Source organism: Salvelinus alpinus, chromosome 27 (genome assembly GCF_045679555.1).
Source record: "Salvelinus alpinus chromosome 27, SLU_Salpinus.1, whole genome shotgun sequence".
Classification (NCBI taxonomy): Eukaryota; Metazoa; Chordata; class Actinopteri; order Salmoniformes; family Salmonidae; genus Salvelinus; species Salvelinus alpinus.
In genome coordinates this window covers 5,065,621-5,072,726 of record NC_092112.1, presented here as the reverse complement: position 1 = coordinate 5,072,726, position 7,106 = coordinate 5,065,621, and positions in this window count along the sequence as shown.

Here is a 7,106-nt window from a genome sequence, read left to right as displayed (position 1 = left end):
TGTATTGTATTATACTGTATTGTATTATACTGTATTGTATTATACTGTATTGTACTGTATTGTACTGTATTGTATTGTACTGTATTGTATTGTACTGTATTGTACTGTATTATACTGTATTGTACTGTATTGTACTGTATTATATTGTACTGTATTGTACTGTACTGTATTGTACTGTATTGTACTGTATTATATTGTATTATACTTAAGCCCTTTTCTGTATTAGAACAATAGCAGTAATTCTAGGCTTGTGTCAGAGGACTCTCAATTGCTTTTTAATATTGAATGGAACAAAAAATATATTTTTTAATTTTATTTCATCAAAATTAACTTTAATATCCTATTTATTACAGTGAATTAGGTTACATTAAAATAATTAACTTAAATGTTTTCTATTTTCGTTAATGTAGGAACTATATGTTAGGGTTTATTGTATATACTTCTTGTTAATTTCATTATGCAGTAGATGGATTTAGAGGGTAACACTGACGCTTATAGTTTCCGGTTTGAATAAAAGACCACCAGAATCCCTCACCGTTAATCGTTACCGTGTCCTCCATCTATCAGAGCAGCACTTGCGGCGCCTTGCTCTGTCCCCATGACAACCCGATACAGCCAGACCGGAAATCCAACTCAAATAATATCCCCGGCGTAACCACCAGAACCGGCCCATAAAAACTCCAGTACATTTCATAAATGCATCAGATTATATCAAGCGCGTCTGTAAAAAAGCATCTCAATGGAAGGTTACATGTATGCACGAGGGCAGGGGTCTGGAAGGTGTCACGTGTCATTTCATCTGGGTGAGTGGAAAACCGGGCCTTCGCGAGGAGAGGAAAGGAAATTCCATTTTCTTCAGACTTCAGGCTTTAGAATGCAGCATGGGCATGGTCACTGGGAAGAGAGCACCTGGCAGTTTCTCTCCATTATGCACTTCTCTCTGTCTCTCAATTAAATTAAAAATCAAATGGCTTTATTGGCATGGGAAATATATGTTTACATTGCCAAAGCAAGTGAAATAGATAATAAACAAAACTGAAATAAACAATAAAAATTAACAGTAAACATTACACTCACAGAAGTTCCAAAAGAATAAAGACAGTCTCTCTCTCTCTCTCTCTCTCTCTCTCTCTCTCTCTCTCTCTCTCTCTCTCTCTCTCTCTCTCTCTCTCTCTCTCTCTCTCTCTCTCTCTCTCTCTCTCTCTCTCTCTCTCTCTCTCTCTCTCTCTCTCTCTCTCTCTCTCTCTCTCTCTCTCTCTCTCTGAGGACTGTGTAGGCCTAGTGATAAATGTATTATAGAAGTGGTAGAAAAACTTCAAGACTGAAGTGCTATTGTGTGCCTCTGTCTCTCTCTCTACCATTCCCTCCCTTCCGCCCTCTCTCTCACCTCCTTCCTCTCCAGCTGGTTCCAGAGGTGTGTGCCCGGGGTTGGAGCTCCTAGGGCGGGCAGTGGGGTATTGGGGGAGTTAGGGGAACCTCTGCTCCTTTACCCAGCTCTCTCCCTCTCTCCCTCTCTCTCCTCTCTCACCTCGTCAGCTTGCGCTCCGCTCCCCGCGCTGCCACTTCCGCTATAAAAGCCCTGGCGCAGCTCCGCGTGCCCATTAGCAGGCGCTAAATAACTGTTAACAGTATGTTACCCAGACTGCCCTGCTTCAGCTGGGAGACCCAACCAGCCTTCAAAGCTTTGCACGCAATTATGCAACATTGCTGAACATCCTACAGCTGTTTAATAAACAGCCCCGTTTAACACACACACTCTACCTAAGAAACACACACACGACCCAACATACTTCCCTCAAACACAGACACACCATATAACCATTTAACACTTTACACTTGAAGTCCTCCTACAACTTGTATAACCTGGTTAGCACTAAACCTACACTGCCCTCAGCCCTTAGCTCTCAGCCCTTAGCCTTCAGCCCTCAGCCCTCAGCTCTCAGCCCTCAGCCCTTAGCTCTCAGCCCTCAGCCTTCAGCCCTCAGCCCTCAGCCCTTAGCTCTCAGCCCTCAGCCCTCAGCCCTTAGCTCTCAGCCCTTAGCCTTCAGCCATCAGCCCTTAGCTCTCAGCCCTCAGCCATCAGCCCTCAGCTCTCAGCCCTCAGCCCTCAGCTCTCAGCCCTCAGCCCTTAGCCTTCAGCTCTCAGCCCTCAGCCCTCAGCTCTCAGCCCTCAGCCCTTAGCTCTCAGCCCTCAGCCTTCAGCCCTCAGCCCTTAGCTCTCAGCCCTCAGCCATCAGCCCTCAGCCCTCAGCTCTCAGCCCTCAGCCCTTAGCCTTCAGCCCTCAGCTCTCAGCCCTCAGCTCTCAGCCCTCAGCCCTTAGCTCTCAGCCCTCAGCCTTCAGCCCTCAGCCCTCAGCCCTTAGCTCTCAGTCCTCAGCCCTCAGCCCTTAGCTCTCAGCCCTTAGCCTTCAGCCATCAGCCCTTAGCTCTCAGCCCTCAGCCATCAGCCCTCAGCTCTCAGCCCGTAGCCCTTAGCCTTCAGCCATCAGCCCTTAGCCCTCAGCCCTCAACTCTCAACTCTCAACTCTCATCCCTCAGCTCTCAATCTGGCCTGCAGGCAGGTCTGGATTAACAGACTGAGTGAGTGAGTGAGTGAGTGAGTGAGTGAGTGAGTGAGTGAGTGAGTGAGTGAAAGCACCAGGACTCATAACTAACCTACCTGGGCATCAGTTGGAGACACTAACTCTGTGTGTAAAAACCTTATTTATGTTTAGAGAATATAAGTGAACGAAGTATATAAATATACTCAATATTTGCATTAATGCGTTGATTGTTAGAATAATCTCTCAATCCCTCTTTCTCTCTCCCTCGCTCTCCTCTCTGCTTTCTCTCCTCCTCCCTTCGTCTCTGTGGAAGTTTTGTTTGGTCACTGACTGGAACAGTAATATCCATAATGTGTCTGCCATGATGGGTAGACCTTCACACGTGTGTGGGAGCGGAGCGAGAGAGAGACCTTGCTGTGAAGACATTAAACATCTCAACTCAAATGACCTGCTTCCTGACCAACTGTTTCTGTCCTTATCAGAGTCAGGTCTACGGGCCAGACGGGTCAGGTAGTCAGTATCCGCGTTGAAAACGTGTTCTAACATAACGTCCTACCTACGGCTCATTTCTCTTCATCAAACTACTGAGAGAGAGAAGCTGCCTGCCTGGCGTCTACCCTCCGCTACAACAGGAGCAGATAGACACTGTTAGGCCTAGCAACTATTCTCCAGATAGAGAAACAGAATAATTCAACTAAATGTAATCAGTTAAGTATTTGTTTTAGATTAGGCATCGAGGATAACTCTTTATCTACCGGAGAAATAACACCCGCCCAAGCCCCTGCCTGCTCGTGTCCGGAGGCGGGAGGGAGTGACGGCTCCGTGTTGGTCTCTCTCGGTTCCGGTGGAGGCTGCGCTCGTGGCTCTGGTCTGTGTCGGAAGTCTCGCCCACGCGGACTCGGAGCTCCCAGTCAGTCCCACCGCGAGAGATAATGACTGATGCCGACGGAAGGTGGCACAGTTACCCAGCACGAGGCTATAGAGCCGTAAACCCACAAAGTATCAGTCAAGAACACACACACTGGAATAAAGACAGAGGTAAGACTGACTCGCCGCGGTGTAAACCAACGAAGCATTAGGCCTATAGTTAATTCCAGTCTGACAGAAATGTATATATTATTTAAACTTATTTTCTTTCATGTGAAATTCATTTAGAGCAACGAAAGATAATAGATATGATCAGATAATGCCATATTTCAGATTACTGACAAACAGCTTTATAAAATATTTAACCACAATAAACAGTTTAGAAAATATAGGAAAACGCACCATGTAGAACGAAGTATAAATATGAAATTAGTAGACCTGCTGACAAACGATGATATCAAAATCGAATTAAGTTAAAAAATAATACAAAAAAACACGAAAAAACAGGTTAACTGATAGGCTAGTTCCTGGTTAACTGATGGGCTAGTTCCTGGTTGACTGATAGGCTAGTTCCTGGTTAACTGATAGGCTAGTTCCTGGCATATCAAATGATCTTCTGCTTTGATCTGACCTGTTAGATCTTTATGAAACCTATTATATTTTATTGGTTAAATAAATAACGTGCTTTTTTGTTGTTGTTATAAATGTAATGTGTAAATAGCTATAGGTAAAATAAATGTGAGGATAATCACATGTTTAAATATCCATTCTACAAAAACAAAAATACTTATATGTCTAAAATATATTCTGTAAATAATATGTTTGAATGCTCATTAATGCAAATATTCCCATATAGTTACATTTATATTGCCAGATAATTAGGGTTATCTATGCCAGAAATGCAGAAAATTCAAACCACGAGGTCAACTTGGTTTGCGTTTGATAAAATATAAATAGAGGCATATTCTGTCAAATATTCATTTGTTTTTGTAAAATGTAGCCTATGAATTTGTTTTTGTGAAACTATCTGTCTTATTGTAAAAATATCGCCAAATTATTCGTCAATGAAAGTTCGTTTTAGTGAAAATATCCATTATTGTCGAATAATCTTTCCAAAACAGAGTAACTAAATACTGAAGCAAATACAAAAATCCGAAAATAGAATTCTGAATAAAATATATTTGCAATCAAAGAAAATATATTTAACCAAGGGAAATAACAAGGCCAATATAGTGCAAATGGATATAATTACATTGAAATGGTCTGAATGTATATGTTAGCAGCAGGTAATTTATGTGTCCAGTCTGAAAATGGATTCATGTTGAGTAGTCATATCGACGGATATGAGTGGAGTGGAGTGGCGCAGAGTGGAGTGGAGGTAAGTGGAGTGGAGTGGCGCAGAGTGGAGTGGAGGTAAGTGGAGTGGAGTGGCGCAGAGTGGAGTGGAGGTAAGTGGAGTGGTGGCATATTGCCATAATGATAGCCATGACTTAAAAACAAATAGAACATAAAACAACGTGACCGGTGTCAAAAAGGGACGTGTTTTTATGTTGAACATGAACCATTAAAATAAGTTATCGTCCATTTTAAATGGAGATGTTTCTCAACGCTGAACGGCGACGTATCCAATCTAAACCGTAGAACAGTTAGCTTTTATACAAGATATTCCTCCCCGCGAGCAGCGGACCATACCGTCATTTGATCTGATAACCGGCAGAATATGACAGCGGCATTTCCCGCTACCATCCTTCATTTACATTTCATTTACACCAATAAACGATGATAACGTGCTGTTTATAAAACCCCTCCGGGTTGTGTACATTGTGCCAGGAGTGAAAGAGAAGCCGCGGGACTGTCCTCGCGCTTGTTTATTTATAGGCTTGCTCCATATGTCTTCACATGCACGGGCCCTGACGGACATTCCCCGCATGACCACGCACTAATTTACACGCCTGAACAGCACGAAGGAACAGGCGGTAAACTGGACGCCTACGGTAAGTATAACTTACGGTGTTCCAGTCATAAAACACATCAGAGCGCGATTCAACACTGAGCACCGTTAACGCACAGGTATGTGGTAAAATTACATTTATTTATATAAGCTATAGGCATATAATTGTTTTCTATAGGCTATATTATTAATATATTATGAATAATATGCATATCAATTACAGTAATCTATCCTAAACAATCCTTTAATTTATTTAAAAAATATATCGTTTTTGTTATAATAGTGCACTATACACTGATGCAAATGTAATGTAAATTAGTGTATACTGCACTATAGTCGCCATACACCCATATCCAGACCAGGACCATGCGGTTCCTCAGTAGTCCAGACCAGGACCATGCGGTTCCTCAGTAGTCCAGACCAGGACCATGCGGTTCCTCAGTAGTCCAGACCAGGACCATGCGGTTCCTCAGTAGTCCAGACCAGGACCATGCGGTTCCTCAGTAGTCCAGACCAGGACCATGCGGTTCCTCAGTAGTCCAGACCAGGACCATGCGGTTCCTCAGTAGTCCAGACCAGGACCATGCGGTTCCTCAGTAGTCCAGACCAGGACCATGCGGTTCCCCAGTAGTCCAGACCAGGACCATGCGGTTCCTCAGTAGTCCAGACCAGGACCATGCGGTTCCTCAGTAGTCCAGACCAGGACCATGCGGTTCCTCAGTAGTCCAGACCAGGACCATGCGGTTCCTCAGTAGTCCAGACCAGGACCATGCGGTTCCTCAGTAGTCCAGACCAGGACCATGCGGTTCCTCAGTAGTCCAGACCAGGACCATGTGGTTCCTCAGTAGTCCAGACCAGGACCATGCGGTTCCACAGTAGTCCAGACCAGGACCATGCGGTTCCTCAGTAGTCCAGACCAGGACCATGCGGTTCCCCAGTAGTCCAGACCAGGACCATGCGGTTCCTCAGTAGTCCAGACCAGGACCATGCGGTTCCTCAGTAGTCCAGACCAGGACCATGCGGTTCCTCAGTAGTCCAGACCAGGACAATGCGGTTCCTCAGTAGTCCAGACCAGGACCAAGCGGTACCGGAGCGCCAAGTCTGGGACCAAAAGGTTCCTGAACAGCTTCTACCCCCAAGTCAGACTGTTCTCTCTGCTACCGCACAGCAAGCGGTACCGGAGCGCCAAGTCTGGGACCAAAAGGTTCCTGAACAGCTTCTACCCCCAAGTCATAAGACTGCTGAACAACTAATCAAATGGCTACCTGGACTATTTATATTGAACGCTCACGACACAATTACACACACACACACACACACACACACACACACACACACACACACACACACACACACACACACACACACACACACACACACACACACACACACACACACACACTCTTCACATAAGCTGCTGCTACTCTGTTTATTCTCTATCCTGATTGCCTAGTAACTTTTACACCTATCTACATGTACATTTTACCAGAGGTGGGAAAAGTACTCCATTTTCACACTCTAGTAAAAGAAAAGATACCTTAATAAAAAATGACTCAAGTAAAAGTGAAGTACTACAGTAAAATACTACTTGAGTAAAGTCTAAAAGTATCTGGTTTTAAATGTACTCGGTGGAAAAAGTACTACATTGTCATACTTGAGTAAAAGTACAAAGTAAATGCTATACATAATATTCCTTGTATTAAGCACACTCCAACACTCAGACATAATTTACAAACGCAGTATTT